Source organism: Gouania willdenowi, unplaced genomic scaffold (genome assembly GCF_900634775.1).
Source record: "Gouania willdenowi unplaced genomic scaffold, fGouWil2.1 scaffold_10_arrow_ctg1, whole genome shotgun sequence".
NCBI lineage: Eukaryota > Metazoa > Chordata > Actinopteri > Blenniiformes > Gobiesocidae > Gouania > Gouania willdenowi.
Window position 1 is genome coordinate 1,094,979 of NW_021144857.1, and position 23,909 is coordinate 1,118,887.

The 23,909-nt window shown below is 39.1% G+C and overlaps 1 long non-coding RNA gene and 1 pseudogene across 1 annotated transcript; one reads left to right on the forward strand and one right to left on the reverse strand.

Annotated features, from left to right (window-relative positions):
• Window positions 1-23,909, reverse strand: part of LOC114458362 (E3 ubiquitin-protein ligase TRIM39-like) — a 318,528-nt pseudogene that overhangs the window by 53,753 nt on the left and 240,866 nt on the right.
• Window positions 777-4,075, forward strand: LOC114458371 (uncharacterized). Its single transcript, XR_003673029.1, has 3 exons — window positions 777-1,016; window positions 1,144-1,157; window positions 3,973-4,075. It is a non-coding gene; the product is annotated as an uncharacterized LOC114458371 (long non-coding RNA).

The window sequence follows — 23,909 nt, forward strand, 5'->3', positions numbered from 1 at the left end:
TTTTGCTGATATCAGAAAATGTCCATCACTTAACTTTCTAAATTAAACGACAGAGATGGTGGTCAGAAATATGAAATACAATCATTTTTTATTTTTATTTACAAGTTGGTCAGTATGTGACTGTCCATGGACACCAGCACGAGGCACAAGACGGGTTCTACTTCCAGGTTCCATTGTGGGAGAGTCACCAGATGGGTTCTACTGCCATCTGTGTAAATCATAGCTTTCAGATATTACGTTAGAATAAGGGGTCGTACGTCTTTCATCCACTTTGTTGAAGTGGTGAAACACTTACCCTGAGCTTGGTTCTGTTACTGTAAATGTCTGCACTGACACAAGCACTATTACCTCATCATTTCAATAAGCATTTTATTTATGTTTTCTTTGATGTTTATGCATAATCAATGTAATCTGTTCATTAGACAGTTTGTTTTAAATGCATAAATACTAAGTTTTTGACATTCCACCTAGAACGTTTTATAGACTTTATATAACATACTGTCAGCATTTCTTGCTTTCAGAGATTCCTAAAGATAGGAATAGTTTTCTTACTAGAAAATGTTTTATTGGATGCTCTGACACATTGGATGTATTGACACAAACACTTACCTCATTGAATTGTTTTATTTATCCAGGTTAGCCACACCATGTCTTGTTCTCATGCACATTATTTTGAAATGGTGTTCTCTAATAATAATAATAATAATAAAAAAGAACCTAGTTTGATCTTTGTACACATTTTTGTACTTTTTTATTGCATGGGAGAGAACTTTTACTCTGAGTACATTTTAAATGATCAACTTTTTACTTTTACTTGATTAGTAACTTTACTTCGACTTAAGTAAAATGTCATCAAAGTAACAGTACTTCTACTTAAGTAGACTTTTTCTGTTCTCTTTCCACCCCTGGTTGCTATAGATACGATCAACAGACTGATGAAAATAACCGTGATGGGTACAGAGTCAGAGCGTGCAGCAGGAGTCGCCATAAGATGGATGTTCCCGTCAGATTTCCAAGTATCTTGATCATTTAAAAAAAATTCACAAAAAACAGAAAAAAATTCACAAAAGCTCTTTTCACTAATTTTTCCTCCTGTTTCTTTTGTTTCTGTTTTCCATGAATCTCTCATCACTCGTCTGTCAGCCTGATTATTTACAGTAAGTACGTTACTCACTACTACACGGGTCAATATAAGTGAAACACTGAGGTATAAAGAGTGCTGATATATTTACTAAAGTAGAAGTTACTGTTACTTGATTTAAATTGTACTCAAGTACAATGTTTATTTTTGGTAATAAATCTTGGTACGGGTCCCTTGCATACATAAACATCTCATGTAGAAACTTAAAAAGGAAGAGACCAAATCTACCACAATTACAACTTTATTTATTTTCCACAAAGGCATCTGTATAAAAGCTTTGTAAGAATGTACAATTATTAATAAAATAAAACAACATTAATTAATTCAAATCAAAATCAATAAATTCTCAGGTTATATAGAATAGATACATTTATGAACTCTAAAACTAAAAAAATAACCTCCATTCAATGCTGTTTTGGTGCCGTACATTACGTTTAATCTGATTGATCGGCTATGATGTGATGCATTACGTTTAATCTGATTGATCGGCTATGATGTGATGCATTACATTTAATCTGATTGATTGGCTATGATGTGATGCATTACGTTTAATCTGATTGATCGGCTTTGATGTGGTGCATTACATTTAATCTGATTGATCGGCTATGATGTGATGCATTAAGTTTAATCTGATTGATCAGCTATGATGTGATGCATTACATTTAATCTGATTGATCTGCTATGATGTGATGCATTACGTTTAATCTGATTGATCGGCTTTGATGTGATGCATTACATTTAATCTGATTGATCGGCTATGATGTGATGCATTACATTTAATCTGATTGATCTGCTATGATGTGATGCATTATGTTTAATCTGATTGATTGGCTTTGATGTGATGCATTACATTTAATCTGATTGATCGGCTTTGATGTGATGCATTACATTTAATCTGTTTGATCTGCTATGATGTGATGCATTACGTTTAATCTGATTTGTTGGCTATGATGTGATGCATTAAGTTTAATCTGATTGATCGGCTATGATGTGATGCATTACGTTTAATCTGATTGATCGGCTATGATGTGATGCATTACATTTAATCTGATTGATCAGCTATAATGTGATGCATTACGTTTAATCTGATTGATCAGCTATGATGTGATGCATTACATTTAATCTGATTGATCGGCTATGATGTGATGCATTACATTTAATCTGATTGATCGGCTATAATGTGATGCATTACGTTTAATCTGATTGATCAGCTATGATGTGATGCATTACATTTAATCTGATTGATCGGCTATGATGTGATGCATTACATTTAATCTGATTGATCTGCTATGATGTGATGCATTACATTTAATCTGATTTGCTGGCTATGATGTGATGCATTACATTTAATCTGATTGATCGGCTATGATGTGATGCATTACATTTAATCTGATTGATCTGCTATGATGTGATGCATTACGTTTAATCTGATTGATCGGCTATGATGTGATGCATTACATTTAATCTGATTGATCGGCTATGATGTGATGCATTACGTTTAATCTGATTGGTTGGCTATAATGTGATGCATTACATTTAATCTGATTGATCTGCTATGATGTGATGATTACGTTTAATCTGATTGATCGGCTATAATGTGATGAATTACATTTAATCTGATTGATTGGCTTTGATGTGATGCATTACGTTTAATCTGATTGGTCGGCTATGATGTGATGCATTACATTTAATCTGATTGATTGGCTTTGATGTGATGCATTACGTTTAATCTGATTGATTGGCTATGATGTGATGAATTACAATTAATCTGATTTATCGGCTATGATGTGATGCATTACGTTTAATCTGATTGGTCGGCTATGATGTGATGCATTACGTTTAATCTGATTTGTTGGCTATGATGTGATGCATTACAATTAATCTGATTGATCGACTATGATGTGATGCATTAAGTTTAATCTGATTGATCGGCTATGATGTGATGCATTACATTTAATCTGATTGATCGGCTATGATGTGATGCATTACGTTTAATCTGATTGATCAGCTATGATGTGATGCATTACATTTAATCTGATTGATCGGCTATGATGTGATGCATTACATTTAATCTGATTGATCTGCTATGATGTGATGCATTACATTTAATCTGATTTGCTGGCTATGATGTGATGCATTACATTTAATCTGATTGATCGGCTATGATGTGATGCATTACATTTAATCTGATTGATCTGCTATAATGTGATGCATTACATTTAATCTGATTGATCTGCTATGATGTGATGCATTACGTTTAATCTGATTGATCGGCTATGATGTGATGCATTACGTTTAATCTGATTGATCGGCTATAATGTGATGCATTACATTTAATCTGATTGATTGGCTTTGATGTGATGCATTACGTTTAATCTGATTGGTCGGCTATGATGTGATGCATTACGTTTAATCTGAATTAATGAGTCATCGTTTAAACTTTTTAAATTAATAATTTGTTCATGTTCCTTGTCTTTTATGCCTGTGTATTAATACTAGGCATGCAACAGTAATATTCTTTACAGGGTTGGGCTCAATTATAATTGTATTCGCATAACTGATAAGTATGCATTATTGATAATTAATTACAATTATGACATAATCGTAAATGCTAAATTCTGTGGCCGTTGTGATCTTATTTGAATTGTAATTGAGTTCTAATAATTGACTTAGAACTGTAACATGGTTCCCCAGTTTTATGTCAATTACAATTACTATGTCTAATACATATGTAGTTCATTAAAGTGTGTGTGTGTGTGTGTGTGTGTGTGTGTGTGTGTGTGTGTGTGTGTGTGTGTGTGTGTGTGTACGGATTTGCACTGCAATCTTAGTAAAGTCCCCACAGCAAGTAAGGAAACAGCTCCACCAAGATCCCCCCAACAGACAAGCCCCCACCCCTCCCCTATGTAACACACTAGGGGCTCAGGAACTGACTACACATAAAGGTAAACAGAAATAGGTCCGCCTGTTGAACCAAAGTGTGTGAATAATTGACAGACAAAATAATTTTGGGTAAGTATATATATTTAAGATATTTGGAGTCAGTATATATTTTATATATATTATTTAGTTGCTATTAATAATTAGATATACACAATAAACAACAATAACAAAAATACAATCACAAAACACAAAGGAAATCATTTCTTATTTCAGAATTCAGCAGTCATAGTTAGTTTCCTTTAGTGTGTCTCAGTTCAGTTTGTTTGATTTCACAGAGTTGACATGTGAAGGGTTCCACAAAGTTCTTTTGCATCGGAAAAAAAAAGCAAAGCAAACAAACAAAAAATCCCCAGGGTTTAATCCAGATATAAGGTCCGTGTGTCCGAGGAAACAAAAAGATCAGATATTCCTACTGCGATGCAGCGGTGGTTGGGTGGTGGCTCGCCATCTAGTGGTTGAGAGTGGTAGGTGATCCAGAACTAACAAAAAAAACCTGACCTATAAAACAAGGCCAACAACATTTAGTCAAAAAGCTAATAAAATTAGTACCTTTTAAAGAAGAAAATAAATTAACCTTAGCACCCTTAAATATAATTGGTCATTGTTAAATAAATAAACAGTTATAAATACTTGAAATAAATCACAGCAGAAAAATCCATATCAATCGTAATCAATTTGAAGTTTCATTATATACATTCACAGTTAAATATAAAGTGCACTTTTAAATCAAAATCATTAGCTGTAACGCTAAGTCATATCATAAACATACATGTCTTCAACATATTCTTTAAATAATTCATTGTTGTTGTACAACACATATCTAATTCATTCAAAAGGTCAAAGCCTTTTCAAAACCACGTCATAGTTAGGTCTGCAGTGTATCAGTTTCTGAATTAAAAATAAATAAATATATTTATTGATATGTGCACAACCCCGTAGGATGTAGTTTTGCCCAAACATCCATCCATACATTTTCAGACCCACTTATTCCTGTTTGTCAGGGTCGCGGGGGTCTGCCGGTGCTAATCCCCGGCTCTCATTGGGCGCTGGGTGGGGGTACACCCTGGACAGGGCACCAGTCCATCGTAGGGTTTTACAATGCTGTAAAATCTATGGTTGTCAGACATTTTTTCCATTTCAAAATTTCCTTTCAAAATGTAAGTATATTTATTTGTTTCTACAGAAAATCTTTATCATTTCAACATTTCATTACCGTAAAAATAAAGTTTTGTCCAGTCTCACAATTAACTGTTATTTGATGTATTTAATACAGTAAAATGAAGTTTTGGGATTTATGCTCCTTTACTGTTGGAATTTGGCAGTCTGTATATTTTACTGACTTTTTTTTACAGTGTGGCTACTAAAGCATAAAAATAGCAAAATTACAAAAAATATACAGTATATATATATATATATATATATATTTATTTATTTTTTTCTTTTTTAGGTAACACCCTAAAAAGTAGTTCAAATTTAATAATGTAAAACACGGGTGAGGCTGCAGTAAAGCATAAAACCTTTTTTAATTATTGATTTTTATACCATACTTACACCTGTTCCAACTCAGCTAAGAGTGTTGAAGCAGGTGTTCGAGTGTCATTCCTTCATTTTTGTGCACCCCCCAACGCAAGTGCACAAAATGACACAAAAATATACACAACAATAACAAAACAACAAAAATACACAAAGCAAAGTAACACACAAAAAACAGTTTTGTTCTTGAATGTATTGATGATCAGATGATGACGACATTGACTTTTAAAATGTGGTCCTCTGATCACATATCAATTTCTTTGGTTCCCAAAGCTGTACAGATAACATTTCCAGCCACATCACAAACCAATTGGGTTATTCTGCTTGATTGAAATACTGTATCAAGGCTGCCCTGATGTCAGCCCCCTCTGCATTGCCAGTGTCGGGCAGTGGTTGGACGGGAGGTTGATTGTGTTCCAATCCGGCAGTCCGCCCCTCAATGAAGTTGTCCCCATGCTCTTCACATATGTTATGGAGAACACAGCAGGCCATAGCCATCTTCTTGCTCAGCTCTAGCTTACAGTCATTTCTTTATAGGAGACACCTCCAGCGAACTTTTAGTCTCCCAAAAGCCATTTCAACCACAGATCGAGCACTGCTCAGTCTGTAGTTGTACGTGCGCTGCTCAGGGGTCAGTCTGCCTGTGTCTGAAAATGGTTTCATGAGCCAGTTCTGTATTGGGTATGCTGGGTCACCAATAAGGTAATCTGATCTCAACTGTCTGCATGTTTCAAACTGTAGGCTTCAAACTAATAATAAACTGGAATATTAGCATTTCCTGAAGTTCAAGTTAGGATGCATAGCTGAGACACCCCACCCACACACACACACACACACACACATATCAAAGAACACAGAATCTGTCACGCCATCCACCAATCAGGAGCCAGCAGAAGGAATATCAGTGTGAATTTCACTGTGACATAATCACACACTCTGCTGATGACATCATCAGGAGCTGGTCGCACATCAAAGGACTCAGCAACACATTGAGAATCTTTAATGAGGGACAACCTTCTGAGAGAGACACAATAACCCACAAACTCCTTGGACTCAGTGAATTTACTTAATCTCTGTCACTCTGACAACAGTTATATTTTTGATCTAATGATAGAAGTGCATCAGTTCAATGTAAAAAGTCTGGAACAAACATGCTTTGAAGCTCTGAAGGATCACCTCTGTCCAGAAAAATGCATCGGGCTGTGGCAGTTTACTAAAGTCTGGTATATTCCCATTTTGTTTCAACTGAAGTATGAGGCCTTTCACTTTATCTGTGAGAATTTTGAGGAGGTTTCACTCTGTGAAGAGTTTTTGCAGCTTGCAGAGCAGGAGCTGGCTGATATCCTGGGTCAGGATGACCTTACTGTGACCCAGGAGAGCACAGTTTATCAAAGTGTTTTAAGATGGATAAACCACATGCCTGAGGAACGACAGGGAGCCATTTCTACTCTGTTACCAAAGGTACGACTGGGGCTGATGGACAAAAGTTACATCACAGACAATGTGCTTAACAATGAGGTGGTAAAAACAAACCCTGAGTCCCACCTCTTGGTCTCTAATACCCTTAAAGTCATGTCTCAACCTTCGTTACTCTGCTCTGAGTCTGGGATCAACAACACCTTGTTTTGCCGTCGTTTGCCAAACGCCGTCTTACTGATGTTTAGATTCTTTTCTAAGACCATAGAGGCCTTTGACTACAGAACTAACAGCTGGATCACAGTTCACATTCATCCCAGTCTGGAGAATCCCATGACTCACTTACTATTCTACAGCACTGTCTTCCTTGGTAGATGCTTCTACATTGTGGGTGGTGGTTTAAGTTGGACCGACCCCTCTAACAGAGTGTGGAGGTATAACCTAGTCACACACACTTGGCAGGAGATGTCACCAATGCAGGAGCCACGGTACTTAATGAGTGTTACTGTGCTAAAGGGATACATCTACGCTATGGGGGGCTACAGGGATGATGATGGTACCTTACTCAGAACTGCTGAACGCTACCAACCCAACATCAACCAGTGGACGTTCATTGCATCAATGAATGAAGAGAGGATCAGGGCCAGCTGCACCACACTGAACAACAAGATTTACATATGTGGAGGATGGAATAACATTAGATCACTGAATACTGCTGAGTATTACAACCCAGACACCAACCAGTGGACACTGATCACTCCCATGGGAACACCTCGGTGTGGACTTGGAGTCGTTGCATATATGGGCCACATTTTTGCAGTTGGAGGCAGAGATGGGTCCAGAGATCTGAGGTCTGCTGAGGCTTATGACCCAGTGACCAACACCTGGTACGATGTCCTTGAAATGGTCCACAGACACAGTTACTTTGGCATTGCAGTGATGAACAAGCAGATCTTTGTTGTCTCGTGTACCTCAAGAATAATTGTCGAGTGCTATGACTACACTACAAATACTTGGTCTGTGGTATTTTCTGGCATAGACCACTATCATTGGGTGAAATGCTGTGTGATTTCTGGACTTCCCAACATGGCTGAGTACTGTTCACCTCGTGAACCCATCATACCCAGGACACAGGTCTAAAAAAAGTCTAAACTAGTTACTGAGATGGAGCAAATGTTACTTTCCAAGATCCTAACTGGGAGTGTAACCTGCTCTGACCAGGTCTGTGTGTATCAATAAAAGTGTTGAAAGACATTAGAAGAACTAATGTGTGAAAAAATGGATCAGTTCATGTCCCAGCTCAGATGGGATGGTTTTAATCAGCCTGGATCAACCTGAGTTGGTGATGATCTAGAAAAAAAATACTACATTTGGTGGTGACAACATATAACAGACGATGTACTGAAGAAATGTACTGAATTTAATTAAAAATTTGGCGCCCCTCCAGCTTTGGTGGTGGAGTTGGTGAGGGGAACAATGATGGGAGTGCACTGAAGAGGGCGATGGTGAAATCCACTATGGAACCAAAATGGCCTTTTATGGATTAGTTTGAACATGGCTGCCATAACAATGAATTTGGTATATTAAACAGCAACTTACCTCCACACAGATCCAAGGTAAAAGGAGGTTTCAGGACCTTCTTCCACACTCCATAGAACTGCACCTTAGCACAAAAGTCTGCCCATCTTCCCTTCATTTCCTCCATGTATTTGTGGTTGGTGCCACCAATGATGCGATGCAGCTCATCCATTGCCTAGGACACAATTCTGTTCAGTTATTACCACTGAGCAGGCTTGATACAGGGCAGACTGCACAGACAGAAACACATAGTACCAAGGACGGAAGTCAAAAAGCTGACATTTCTAGTGTCTTTGAAGCAGGGATATGCATCAAAGAGTTTCATAGGTCAGTTTTCTTCCTTTGTAATATCTGCATCAATGAAAGCCCGTCGAGCCTTAAACTCAAGGTCTAAAATCGCCTTGGTTGGGTTTTGTGTTGGGATTCTTGTACATTTTGCTCAATGTTTTGTAGTGACTCACCTGCATCCTCAGACATTAAAATAAGACGGTGAGGCAAAGACGTTTCCATGGAAACACTATTACACTAGCATCAGAGAAGAGAAATCATAGTTAGTGGCATGTGTATGACTAAAATATAATGCACAATTATATTAGAAAGTCATTACTTACTTCCCCCACTCGGTTTGACAAAACCAGAAAACAGTAATCATAAAGAGTGTAAGGTACACATATCAGAGGTCAAACTTCACTTCACCTAAAGTCTAAAAAACAATAACAGTTTGAGTAGAGCAGTGTTTTCTTAATGGACTTTCAGATTTTTTTTAGGAATGGTCAATTACCTATTTCATTTGATCAGCTTTATGTTTTACTTAGGAAATTATGAAAATGTGTTTGATATTGATCATGTGGAATATGACTGTGTCAGCTGATTTAAGTCAGAAAAAGTGTGTTCAGTAACTTCCAAAACAGTGGAGATGCTTTTCCTGGGGAAAATAATGAAATCATTTGTAAACACATAAGCAAAATAACAGGAAAACACAGGTCAATATCCAACATTGTGTACATTACAATGTACTCTGGCACATGAGACAGAGGCAAATATAGTCTCAGTACAGGTTTAAATGTTTTTAGATGTAGACAAATCAGAACTATGACAGAATTGTTCCCACTTTTAGCACAAACCTCCATTTAAACTGTCCTCGCTGAGGTCATCATTGCTCTCAATAATTATGGTTGAACTGCTTGTTTTTATTCTAATTATTAATATGCATGAAATTCACCTACTGCAATATGTATTTTCAGAATAAATACTTGCCAAATGATTCTTAGTTGAAAGGGAAAATAAACCTAAGCCCTTTAAGAAGGATTTCTAAAATACAATGTAACTGGTTATAGAAAAATGGACCAATTGACCACATTATCAACAAAACTATGACTTATGTTGCTGCTTCTAACATCCCATTAAAATATATATTACTCAGTTCATGAACTGGTGCATTACATTAACCAATTTGTACATAATTAATTTTTAGCAAGACAAATTTATTAATTAATTCAAATCATAAAACAGTTTGTTTGACAACAATATCTATTAGTAGATACACAAACAGTTGCAGCAATAATTATTTTTGTGAAAATTCATTTTTTTATTCTATACTTTGGACATTTATATTTCATCCTAATAAACCATATAAAAAGGAACAAGTTGAAATTCAACATAAAACTGACAAACATTGATGTATAATAATAGTAAATAATGTATAAATGGAAAATAAATGTGTAGTTTGTATGTGGAACAGACTAAATTATCCACAATAATGCTTTCGGTTTATTTCTTTCAACATAAACTAACAGTTGGGAGCTGATACAACTTGACTTACTCATTTTCTCTCACTGTAGTTGTTATCCACGGCACTTAAGCAAGGCATTTTTTGCATACAGGGACAGACAACATCCAGCTAACAGTGTGCAACATTAATGTGATCAAAGCTACCAATACAGACGCTAACTTTGCTTAATCACCAAATATGAATGAAAAACATGACTTACCCTCCAACACTGACAGTACGGTGTTGTCAAAATCTTCCATGCTGACAGAGTTCTCCTGCTCGCTGAAGCCTTAACACGTAGTACCTGGTAAAGACCCACAGAGTGAGCTAGCTAGCTAAAGTTCACATTGGCTAACGTTAGCTAGCTTGTTTAGCAGCCCCTGTGGAGAACATGTGACAAAATACATTTATTTGTTAATATTTCATATCAACCAACTGTCCATCATTTATCTGGGGACATGTCTCATGTTGTAGGTGTTTATCACAGATGTTGATGATGACAGAGGCAGGGGGCTCCCACTTAAAACACTGTGGCCCAAGGCAGTGCTACCTTTACCTCAGTCACAGTGGGTGATATGGGGAAAAAAATCATATCACCATTTATTTTTGTAAAAACACCATCAAAATACAATTTTTTTCATTAAAATCATTTAAACTATTTTAAAGTTATTTACCAATAAAACAAACCAATTCACCTACTTAAGATCATCACCCTAAATGGAAAAAAGGAATAAAAGATCATTTAAGACAAGGTCATTTTCAAATATTTTTTTTTAAATTGTATGTAAGCAATTTATCAAACTGGTTCCAAGTACAATGAACATCAAACAAAAGATCTGACATGTTCTTATAGTCACACAGTCTTTTAACTATAGTGTTGTTTGCATGGGTTTTTTCCGGGTACTCCGGCTTCCTCCCACAATCCAAAAACATGACTATAAGATTGAATGGAGTCTCTAAATTGCCCATAGTAGTGAATGAGAGTGAGTGGTTGTCTGTCTGTGTTGCCCTGTGATGGACTGGCGCCCTGTCCAGGGTGTACCCCCACCCAGCGCCCAATGATAGCCAGAGATTGGCACCGGCAGACCCCCGTGACCCTGATAAACGGGAATAAGTGGGTATGAAAATGGATGGATGGATGAAGGAGTTTGTAAGAATTTTGAGTTTTTCAACTGTTTCACTTTAAAAAAAATAACTGCAATCATGCGATATAAGCACCGGGAAAACTGAGCTTCTACAAATATTGTTAAGATTGGTTTACACAATGATTGGTGTTTTCTCTCTCATTTTTACTTTCTCCTGCGAGCCAAATTAAATGCTAAAAAGGGTCGGATTTGGCCCCGCCCCATGCGTTTGACACGTGTAGGTTAGGGTAAGGAACGACACTTAAAAACATCTTTCATGAAACCTTATTAATGCTAATGATAGGTGTCATGTCATAGAAATAACAGCGTAATGTCAACCTTACGTATAAAACTTTTAAAGTGTTCCCCCAAAAAATAATGCAAAATATGACTTATGTGTGAGAGACAACAGCAGTTATTTCTTTGGCCATCATAACCCTGACTAAGGGTGTTTTGATCCAATATTGATATCGGTCCCAAATCATAAAAATAAAAGAAAGAAAGAAAAAGTTTCAGAATATATCAGCTTCCATATAAAATTCCTATTGTAATACATATTTTGTTCATATTGAGGTTATTTTTCAGGGTCCTCTACTATTATTATGTATTTAATACAATTGTAGAATATTCTGATGTTTAAGGTTAAAACGTGTGTAACATTTTATGGAGATGGATTTGTGTTGTTATTATTCCATTACAAATAAATATTTTAGAAAAAAAGTGTTCAAATGCAAATATTTGGGTCTCAAATATTTTTTTTTCATTTGAAAACTGTATTTCTTTGATTGAAAATGTTTATTTTTGATTGAAAAAGTTTTTTTTTTCTTTTCCTTTGAATATTAAATACACAAATCTACCTCCATATCTATTGGTTAAGAGATTTTATTAACTCACCTGTTCACTGGTGTTGTGGATTATCCTGCAGCTGCTCCCAGGGTTTTCTCCAGTGCTGTTGAGCGTAGGGGACCCCAATGTTGTAGTGATGGCGCCCCCTACGCTCCGTTTTCAGCAACGTAGGGAGATTTTCTGTTGTTTTTTCATTTTTTAATCAATACTATCGTAATAATTGTTGCACACTTGGACACAAAGGGACTTCCAGATGTTCACGGGTTTTTTAATCTGAATAATCCAGAAAGACTGGAGAACACCACCATGTAGTAGTTTTCATTAAAATCCTACATGTCCCATGATTCTTAGCTCTTCTCTGTAGTCCTTGTTCTCCTGGGACGTGTTTTAAAGGTGTTTCTACTGTCGTAGCTGGTCTGTCAGTCTCTCCTCTCATGATGAAGACCAGGGGTGGAGCAGCCATTTATAAAGTTTATTAAATTAATTTACTAAAACCATGATAAAGCTGTTATTAAGTCAGTGATTCTCAACATGTGGCTCTTTATGTCTTCATTTTAATTATTATTCCCCCAGAAAACCTTAAAAAGGGAAACTTTGGCTGCTTTACAAAATTAACACTTTTTCTTGTTTTTTCAGATTTTAGCTCCTTTTGCCAAAAAATATCGCTTTGTCCTATTTTTGCTCCATTTTTCTAAGTTCTTTTTGACACTTTTATTCATTTTTTGTCTATTCTTTAACCATTGTTAACCACTTTTCATCCAAATAATCAACCTTTGGCCCAATAAATAGCACTTTACTTTTTTCCTACATTTTGCCTCTTTTTGTTCCACATTTTGCTCATTTAAGCTACCTGTAACCATTTCATACCACCTGTTTCCTCTTTTTTGTCATTTTTTGCCACTCTTGACTGTTTTTGGTCCATTTTAGTCACTTTTCACAATTTTCTTGCCACTATTTTGCCACTTTTGGTCCATTTTTTACCACTTGTTATTCATTTTTCATCACTTTACTCATCACTGTTAACTCTTTGTTTACCTTAGTCAAATGGCTGGCTGTGATTGGCTGATCACCATTCAATCAATCTAACTGGATCAATACATTCTCAACAATTAATTCCTCTGTAAAAAGTGAGGGAGATGATTTTTAGTTTTAATTAAAGTGGATGATGTAAAAAAGACAATTATTCTGAAATGTGTCGGTTTCTGAACCATTTTATTGTTGATGTAACAAAGATCTTAGAACTCTCACATTAACAAATAAATGACTTTGATCACCGTGCTTTCCTTTTGTTGTATATATATATATATATATATATATATATATATATATATATATATATATATAATATGCCGTGCTAAAAATATTGACCCCCCCAAAATATAACCTTTTGGTTTTAATATTTATTACTAACACACAACTACAGAGATTACACTGAACTAGAAAAAAAACAAAAATAATAATTTCCTGAAGATAATGTGACGATGAAACACATGCTGAACTTTGCATGAAGGAATGATTTTTTAACAGAAATAAAACATTATTTTTTACAGAAATAAGTGAAATATCTTTTAAAATGTTTGTTTAAACAGATTAAAATATATATTGTTCAGTGCATGTTTAATAGTTTTTTTTACTTTATTAATATAGTTTAAGTGAAGGCACAACACGTTTTTTTAAAGAAAAAAAACTTTATTCACATTGTTCCATTATTACAAGGTTTCAAACAGTTTTAAATTAAACTTTAGCCTCGAGGTGTAGAAATATATTCAAATGTGAATGAAAATCAATAATAATAATAATAATAATAATAATAATAATAATAATAATGGTAAAAAGTAAATAATTCAGGGTTTTAAAAAGTGAAAACCTAATTCAACATCTCTTCCTTTAAAAAAAAAAAACATCACTTCCGGTACGTTCTTTGCGTGCTAGCACCATAGCAACAGCATAAAGCATGATTAATGTTGCCAAAACAAACAAACTATGGATCCTATAGATAAACTGAATAGATACTATAGAAGTTAAGGATACGTTTTTCATTAGTAATGTCATCAAAACAAAGCTCTCTTAATATTACTGTTTACAAAGGGTTGACAGGTGGTCATGTGACCTGACGTGACGTGTAGGAACAAATTCAAATGTGAAGGAATATAAATAAAAATATTGATAATGAAAAAACAAAGCAAGAAAATAATTACAACATCCAATCGCCCTGTGCGTGGATATTTATCTGCTTTTGGTTTGACGTTTTTTGGCCTATATAAACCAGAATGTACCGGAAAAAATACAGATGGTTTAGATAAACCGAATGGATATTATGAAAGTCAAGGGTACATTTCTCACTAGAAATGTCATTAAAACTATTCTAAAGCTACAGTCTATCTTGAAATAAAGCAATTTGCCACTAAAATATAGAGATTTCTGCCGTTGTTTTTGATGAGTCAGCAGTGACGTGACCTGACTTCAGCCCGTTGATATTTGTGCAGTTAATGCACGACAATACATCGTGCTGTTATTGCATGAAGACAACACTTTATTAATGCTCTAATAGCATAAAATAATAGATATACTGTTGTGGTGCTAATGCATGAACATCTGTGAGACTGGGTTGATTTAAAGCTGCAGGTTGTTCTGGCTGCACCAGGACACCAGCCGGTCTGTCTCCACCTGTAGGTGGACTCGTCTCCATCAGAGATGAGTCCATGATGGTCGTGTCGTCCACAAACTTCAGGAGTTTGACCACCTGGTGAGAGGAGGAGCAGATGTTGGTGAACAGGGAGAAGATCAGAGGAGAAAGACCACAGCCCTGAGGAGATCCAGTGCTGATGGTCCAGGAAGCAGAGATGGTTTTTCCCAGCTTCACGTGCTGCTTCCTGTCAGACAGGAAGTCTGTGATCCACCTGCAGGTGGAGTAGTTATGATCATAAACAGACTATTTATTATTAATGTAGGTTTTGTTTCAGATTTATTTGAATAAAAAGTTATTTCCTCCATGTTGAGCTACTTTTTTCCTCCACCTGGTTTTACTGGATCCCAAGCTGATGATATTTGAACCAAAAACATCTGGACCAAACATGTAAATTTCAACTCACAGCATTTAAATATACATTTCCATACAATACATCTGAACCAAATATTTCCAGTATCTGAATCCAAGGGAAAATCAGATCCTTGTGATCAGGTGCAAATGAGGAAAATCATCAAAGAAAGAAGGATATATTTTGTGTTGTTATGGTGACTGGCTTATTTCAGTTATATTTTATCAGAGAACAAAAGGTTTGAAATGTTTCCCTATCCTGACTCTCACAATGTGACGTCCAACTGCAGTGAAGGACCAGAGGAAAGTGGACATTGTGGGGACATGATAGCAGACATTACAGTCTGGACGACCTTCAGCGCTCTCTTCTCTGTGGTTGGATGTCCTGCTTGTGCTGCTGTTCTCTGGGAGTTGTTCAAAAGACACAAAAGAGGAAACTATGTCACCCCCCAATGATGTCTTCATGCTCAACATCACCATCATGGACCTGCTCTTCTTGTTGTTCATCCCTCTTGGGTTGTTTAACTTCCTTTTCTGGCTTTTCCAGCCTGTCCAGATGTGGAGTGACTTTCTGTATGATTTAAACCTGACTGGATGACCTCTCCTCACGGCCTGCATGTGTTTTGACTCCTACCTGGCAGTGGTCCACCCAGTCTTTTATCACACCCACAGGAGTCCAACTGTTGGCATCCTCGTGGCTGCTGCATTGTGGGCCATCACTTTAGCTAAAGGAACCATTAACACAGTCATAGATGAGCTGAACCACAGTCCCTGGACCATGTTTATGTATGTCATAGCTCTCCCTGTCATCATCATCTGTAACTCCTCACTACTGTGGACGATGAGGAAGTCTGACAGTGGAAGGACGGGTCTCCACCCAATGAAGAAGAAGGCTCTGCAGATCATCACCAACAACATGATAGTGACCGTCGTTGTTTACCTTCCTCCTGTGATGGTTTACATTTTTGGCAACATGAGAGGTTTCTGCTAAGGTAGGGGTTCTCATCTGGTCTCACCCTGGGACCCACATTTTACCATGGTCGTTCAATTGTGACCCAATTTTTTTTTTTTAGAATTCAACCACAAATTAATTTTTTCTCAATTAGCTGTTGAAAACAATCTTTTTTAAAACATAAATCTCTATATTTTCCTGTGTAACATGCATTTCACAGCATGAAATGCAAAAGAAAATGTCTTTCAAAATAAAAGACAAGTCCAACATGAGAAATATTAAGCATTCATTTATTTTTGACCAGCTGTCCATGACCCACCCAGTATAGGTCTGCGACCCACTTTTGGGTCCCGACCCACCAGTTGAGAATCATTGTGCTAATGAATCTAACAGGAGATCAGACCTGTTCATAGAATATATGCTTTCTATTAGGGATGGGCAATATTATCAAATGTTATATTGGTTTTTCCACAGATATTGAAAAATTACTGTATGTGCTGTTGTTTAAGACAACATAATAAAAATGAAAATGAAAAATATTTGAATGATGTTAATTTTTTCAAAATATAGAATAAATAAATAAACAAATAATTGATTAATTAATAGAGAAAAATATTCAAAAACAAACATGACTTTTTCCATTACTGAAGAAATTGGAAATTTAGTGTTGGACAATATCGGATATCAGCAAAAAACTAATATTGAACTTTCTATAGAGTAGCACATTTTATAATAAATACAATGTTATTTAACAGAACAATCCACTCCTGTCCTCATATGTGTCCTTTAGCCATAACATAACATTATTGTCAGAATGGCCTCATGGGTAGCCTCATGGGGATATTCCTCTCTAACGTGCGCTCACTGTGTAACAAAGTGGACGAACTCCAGCTGCTGTTAGGTAGAAACAGAGACTTCTCCTCATCTTCTGTTCTGTGCTTCACGGACACATGGCTGTGTGGAGCGGTACCGGACTCTGCGCTGCAGTTGGCCGGCTTCCAACTTCACAGAGCGGACCGAGACGCGGAGCTCACCGGGAAGAAGAAAGGTGGAGGAATCTGCTTTTATGTGAACAGTAACTGGTGTAACGACGTGACAGTGATCCTCCAGCACTGCTCTCCTCACCTGGAATCCTTTATTATCAACAGCAAACCCTTCTATTCTCCCCGTGAGTTCGCTTCATTCATCCTGGTTGGTGTGTACATCCCACCGTCAGCTGATGTGCGCGAGGCACAGCGCACACTCGCCGACCAGATCCTGTGCATGGAGCGGACCTACCCGGACTCTTTTATCATTGTGCTTGGTGACTTTAATAAAGGGGACCTCTCACACCAGCTCCCCAAATATAGACAATTAATTAAATGTCCGACCAGAGAGGAGAAGACACTGGATCACTGTTACACCACACTAAGCAGTGCTTATCACGCCGTTTCCCGTGCTGCACTGGGCCAATCGGACCATTTGATGGTCCATCTGATTCCTTCATACAGACAGAGGCTGAAGCTCTGTAAACCTGTGGTGAAGGAATCTAAACAATGGACCAGTGAAGCAGTGGAGAAACTCCAGGAGTGTTTGGACTGTACTGACTGGGATGTTTTCAGGTCTGCGAACAGTTCTCTGGATGAGTTTACAGACGCTGTGACGTCCTACATCAGCTTCTGTGAGGACAGCTGCATTCCATCAAAGACCAGGGTGAGTTATAACAATGACAAACCGGACCGGACTCTGTCTCTCCTTCTACCTTAACACTAGAAGTCCCACAGAGGTGTCAAATGAACTTTTTACCTATAAAACCCAGAGAGGTGTCATTTGACCCAAAGAGAACACAAAAATTATTTATTTTTAATGACAGTGTGGTGTGAGAAATGTGCAAAAGAACAACTGTGATTTGTTTTCAATGGTTTTTATTTGTGTAAAAAAAAAAAACAAACAAAATAAATAAAAATAACGATAATAACAAAGCAACTGTGCACATATTTAGAAGAATCTCCTTCATCCTCTTATTGAGACTCGTGACATACTTGGCACTGCCACGGTATCTCTCTCCTACATTTGCCACATGTGTATTTGTGGCAATGAACACATCGCACAGTTGCACGATTGCTCTTGCAGCAATGGTTGATCTGACACTTAGCCCTTTTCCCAGGGCCAGGTGTAGGCGGTTGTTGTTGGCGCAGTTGCTCTTTGAGTGCCTTCTTTTCACTCACATGAGAGTTAGCCAACTCTCTTGCTAGCTGAACCAGGAAGTCCACCCGTCTCTCCTGCACCCCGGTGCATGCTTGATAAAGCAGATGTGCATTGAGTGTCGCCATGTCGATCATGTTGTAGAACACGGCGACTGGCCATCGCCGTGTTCCTGTGCGCACACTGTACTCCCGCACCATCTGGTCCATCACATCCACTCCGCACTTTGTGGTGTTGTATTGGGTGATGGTGTTTGGCTTCCTTTTGATGGTTTCCTCAGTCTCAACCACGCTGTGCATGCTGCTGAGAATGTAGACGGTCTTTTTTCGTTTGGGCGCATACACCGTCAGCGTGGCACCAGTGGTGGAAAACACCTAAAAAAGAAGAAATTGTTGTTATTATAGCGGTTTTAAACACAATGACACACTCAGAGGTGTTGATGGAATAAAAAAGACCAACAACATACCTGAGTGGTGAATTCCTTGCGGTCCATCTTTCTAGTTGACTGAGGAATTTCCCGGCGAATCTTGTTGACTGTCCCGAGGATGGTGGTTTTCCGGCTGAGCAGTCGTCGTGCAAGTGTCAGTGATGTAAAGAAATTGTCCGTGGTGACCGTCCTGCCTTTGTCCATAAATGGTTTCATCAGCTTCATCACCACACTCTCAGAAAGTCTCTCCTCACTGGGATGACTGGGGTCCTTTCCAAGATATGGGAGGACATTGCAGATGTACTTTGTTTTCAAATCACAAGCCACCCAAAACTTTATGCCAAATTTGTCGGGTTTTGTTGCAATGTACTGCAGGAAACAGCAGCGAGTCTTCGATGGGAAAAGCTGTTCATCAATTGTGATGTGTCGACCAGGGTTGTAGCATGTGATGCAGTTGGTAACAAACGATCCCCACACATCCGAAATTGCAGCAAACTTATCTGTCTGCACTCGCTCACTGCGCGTAAACATGTCATCAAATCGTAGGTGACGCATGATGTCTTGGAAACGGTTTCGTGACATAATTCCAGTGATAAGTGGGTTTCCCAGGCATGCTGACCAGCTGTCACGCAGAGATGGAACCTTGGTCACCCCCCTCAAAATAATAACAGAAATAAATGCCATTAGTTCATGGAGGATCATGAACCAGTCCGTCTGCTCCGTTTGCCGTGCATGCTGAATAGTCCATTCTTGAATGGGACGGAGCATGCCAACAGTAATGAAACAGAGGAAGCTCTGAAGGCGACTCCTGATTCTTCTTCTGGCCTTTGCTGTTGGCTCTCCATCTGCAGCGTACGGTTCCATTGGAGTGAAACGGAGAATTGTACCCACATGTTCTTCATGCCACACTGTGCCCTCTTTCGCCGTCTCTGTGGGCTCACTCTCCAACCGAGCTCTCTTTTCCAGATGAGGAGCAGTCTCGTCATCTGCAATGTGAACAAATTCAAATTATTCTTTTCTTCGGTTTTAAATAAAAATAAAGTCAGGAAATGAAAATAGGATGTTTGGGAAATCTAACCTGAAGACAGCTCAGAGTCCGAATCCGAATTTGGCTGAAGGTTTATGTCCTCCCCATCTGAGTCGCAAGGGTTTGCATTGTTCAGGATCAATTCCAACGCTTCTTGAGTGGTAAACCTTCTCTGCATTTTGAGTAGAATAAGTGTGGAGTGTCAGCAGGTGGAAGCAGCCAGCTATTTATTCCCCACAGCACAAAACGCTGCATGACAACATGGTATTCCAGGGGTGTCCAATTCCGGTCCTCGAGGGCCACTAATCAGCACACCTTATTCAAATGATCATCCAGCTCTGCAGAAGCCTGATAATCATTTGAATCAGGTGTGTTGGAAGAGGTGACTCTGTTTCTTTCAATGTTTGTAGTCTGTGTTTGTTCTCCCCCAGCATCAAGCAGAACGAGTTAATAAACGGGGCATTGTGACTTTAGCTTCCAGGGCACTTCCCCCTAACATTCCAGACTTCCATTGTTAGAGTCAGGCTCTCCCCCCTGCTGATTTCTCAGGTGATTCATTTACAAATGAATAGATGCAAATTGTAGCTATCAGAGTCGTCAGTTTGGTCCTAGAGTTCATTTGACCCTGCTCTGGGACTTCTGGGGGGATATAGAAATCCCTGGGACTTCTAGTGTTAAAGCACTGTGCTGATCAGCTGTCTCCAGTGTTCACAGACATTTTTAACACCTCACTGGAGACATGCACCGTACCAGCCTGTTTTAAGGCCTCCACCATCGTTCCTGTCCCTAAAAAGCTGAGGATCACAGGACTTAATGACTACAGACCCATCGCTCTGACATCTGTGGTCATGAAGTCCTTTGAACGCCTCATGCTCTCCCACATCAAGGACATCACCGACCCCCACCTGGACCCCCTGCAGTTTGCCTATAGATCCAACAGGTCCGTAGACGATGCTGTAAACCTGGCTCTCCACTTCATCCTCCAGCACCTGGACTCCCCAGGCTCCTACGCCAGGATCCTGTTTGTGGACTTCAGCTCTGCTTTTAATACAATAATCCCAGCTCTCCTTCAGGACAAGCTTTCCCAGCTGAACGTGCCAGACTCCACCTGCAGGTGGATCACAGACTTCCTGTCTGACAGGAAGCAGCACGTGAAGCTGGGAAAAACCATCTCTGCTCCCCGGACCATCAGCACTGGATCTCCTCAGGGCTGTGTTCTTTCTCCTCTGCTCTTCTCCCTGTACACCAACAGCTGCACCTCCTCTCACCAGTCGGTCAAACTCCTGAAGTTTGCAGACGACACGACCATCATCGGTCTCATCGCTGATGGAGACGAGTCCGACTACAGGTGGGAGACAGACCGGCTGGTGTCCTGGTGCAGCCAGAACAACCTGGAGCTCAATGCTTTAAAGACAGTGGAAATGATAGCAGACTTCAGGAAGAACCCAGCCCCCCTCACCCCCCTCACCCTGGGAGACTCTACAGTGAGCTCTGTAGAGTACTTCTGCTTCCTGGGGACCATCATCACTCAGGACCTCAAGTGGGAGCTGAACATCAGCTCCCTTATCAAAAAAGCTCAGCAGAGGATGTACTTTCTGCGGCAGCTGAAGAAGTTCAGTCTGCCAACAAAGATGATGGTGAACTTCTACAGCTCCATCATCCAGTCCATCCTCTGCTCCTCCATCACCATCTGGTACGCTGCAGCTACGGCCAAGGACAAGGCCAGACTGCAGCGTATCATCCACTCTGCAGAGAAGGTCATCGGCTGCAATCTGCCCTCCCTCCAGGACCTGTACGCCTCCAGGATTTTGAGGCGTGCAGGAAAGATTGTGGCCGACCCCTCCCACCCCGGTCATAAACTGTTTCAATCTCTCCCTTCTGGTAGGAGGTTTCGGTCAGGACCAGAACCTCCAGACACAAAAACAGCTTCTTTCCCTCTGCCACCATCCACATGAACACACCCCAAGTCACCCACTGAACCCCCCACCCGATCACCACCTCCACCAGCTTGATATCTGCTGCACTGTCTATATATATTTATATTTATCCTATTTATCCTTTATTCTCTATCTATCCTTTATTTATCCCTCATCCTTTATATTTATCATTATTATTATTATTATTATTGTTGCTGGGTTGTTCTTTGTTGTTTTGTTTTTATTTCTTTTTGTTGTTTTGTTTTGTGCACCAACCACCAAGTCAAATTCCTTGTACTGTCCTTAAAACTGTACATGGCAAATAAAACATTTCTGATTCTGATTCTGATTCTTAAAAAGTAGTCCAAGGTTCCAAAAATGCAGTCAAGTGTATTTATTTACAGTGAAAAAAAGTGCATCAGTATTTCTGTTTTCACAACATTTCATATGAAAAGTGTGTGTTCACATTGTTATGTCTAAGGTGGGCCCATAATAGAAATATAAGGTTTCATTAGCCAGGACAGAAATGAAGCTGTTAATAGGGGTTGGTCAGTGACAATTCATATAAGCAAATAGTACGGTATAGTGGCTTCTTTGATGGAAATATTTGTATTGATTGATCATTTATTTTTTCCTTCAAAAGTCAGTTTTAGTCAAGTTATTGACATTTTCTTAGAAGTATTAATTTTAGATCAAAGCTCCACAAATGGCATTACACAGTGAAGGATCTGATAAAAGCACTTTGGTGTTTGGTTTGCTCACAGGTTCCAGTCAGTTTTGATTTCTGGTTATTGTTCACTGGTATTAAATGTTGTAAGAATTGTGTTACAATAAATATCATTTTAGACAATGTTGATAGTTTTGTTTTCTTTCCACATTAATAAACACATTTGGATAATGTTCTTAAACAACTGATTATTTTCATTTTTCTTTATTTTTGAATATTAATTCTCATTTGTTCCTCTACAAAATGCATCTTGTAACTGTAGAGGATGATGACATCATGTGTCACACATACATAACAGAGAACAGAGAGTGACAGTGAGGAGGTCATAAACTGATAAATATTTTCACCCTCATGGACCACATGGTCAGAATGCTCTGCCAGATGTGCTCCAGTGTTTAAGTCGTGTCGTTACTACAGTTCTTCAATCACTTTCTAGCATAGATGGCCACAGACAGAGCGATGCCACCAATGGCTACTGCAGTGGCACCAAGCAGCCACTTCCAGCTCAAACCCCATGCTGACTTGGCCTGATGTTTGTGGGTGCTGGACGGGTTCTCCAACATCTTCTCGTCCATGGCCTGATGTTTGTGGGTGCTGGACGGGTCCTCCAACATCTTCTCGTCCATGGCCTGATGTTTGTGGGTGCTGGACGGGTCCTCCAACATCTTCTCGTCCATGGCCTGATGTTTGTGGGTGCTGGACGGGTCCTCCAACATCTTCTCGTCCATGGCCTGATGTTTGTGGGTGCTGGACGGGTCCTCCAACATCTTCTCGTCCATGGCCTGATGTTTGTGGGTGCTGGACGGGTCCTCCAACATCTTCTCGTCCATGGCCTGATGTTTGTGGGTGCTGGACGGGTCCTCCAACATCTTCTCGTCCATGGCCTGATGTTTGTGGGTGCTGGACGGGTCCTCCAACATCTTCTCGTCCATGGCCTGATGTTTGTGGGTGCTGGACGGGTCCTCCAACATCTTCTCGTCCATGGCCTGATGTTTGTGGGTGCTGGACGGGTCCTCCAACATCTTCTCGTCCATGGCCTGATGTTTGTGGGTGCTGTACGGGTCCTCCAACATCTTCTCGTCCATGGCCTGATGTTTGTGGGTGCTGGACGGGTCCTCCAACATCTTCTCGTCCATGGCCTGATGTTTGTGGGTGCTGGACGGGTCCTCCAACATCTTCTCGTCCATGGCCTGATGTTTGAGGGTGCTGGACGGGTCCTCCAACATCTTCTCGTCCATGGCCTGATGTTTGAGGGTGCTGGACGGGTCCTCCAACATCTTCTCGTCC